We start from the raw sequence: 520 nt of genomic DNA, 5'->3' as shown, positions 1-520 counted from the left end.
TGCACAACCATCCTAGGAGGAAGCCAACCTCCTCGTTTTCTCACCTTTTCTCACCAACTAAACACCACATACATCTCAATCATCTCCATCTGACCAACCCGACGAGTGAAAGGAAGAAGCCGAGAGTTCATCCAAGGAGGAGGAGCTCGGACAATGAGAACCACTCGCACCTCTACTTCAACCATTTCACCTCCACACACACACGACCACATGGAATGGAGGATGAAGAGGGGCTTGGATTTTGAATGTCTTTCCATGACTTTGAAACAGGTGCATGGTTAAATCCATGTGTTAGCTTGCACAAGAGATGTTCGGGAAACTAGGGCTTTCCACAAGAAGGAGAGTTGGACCTTCACTAGCCAAACATGAGCAAAAAGAGACCTTTGGAGGATGAGAGAACCGGCCACTATTAGGGTTGAGTTAGGGTTTTCTTTTGAAAGAGCTTTGGTTAAGAGAAGAAACACCATGTGTGATGCCACACACGCACGCCATGCATAATTAGTGAAACACCATGACCAAG

This window comes from Juglans microcarpa x Juglans regia, chromosome 1S, assembly GCF_004785595.1.
Source record: "Juglans microcarpa x Juglans regia isolate MS1-56 chromosome 1S, Jm3101_v1.0, whole genome shotgun sequence".
NCBI lineage: Eukaryota > Viridiplantae > Streptophyta > Magnoliopsida > Fagales > Juglandaceae > Juglans > Juglans microcarpa x Juglans regia.
This window is presented reverse-complemented; position numbering follows the sequence as displayed.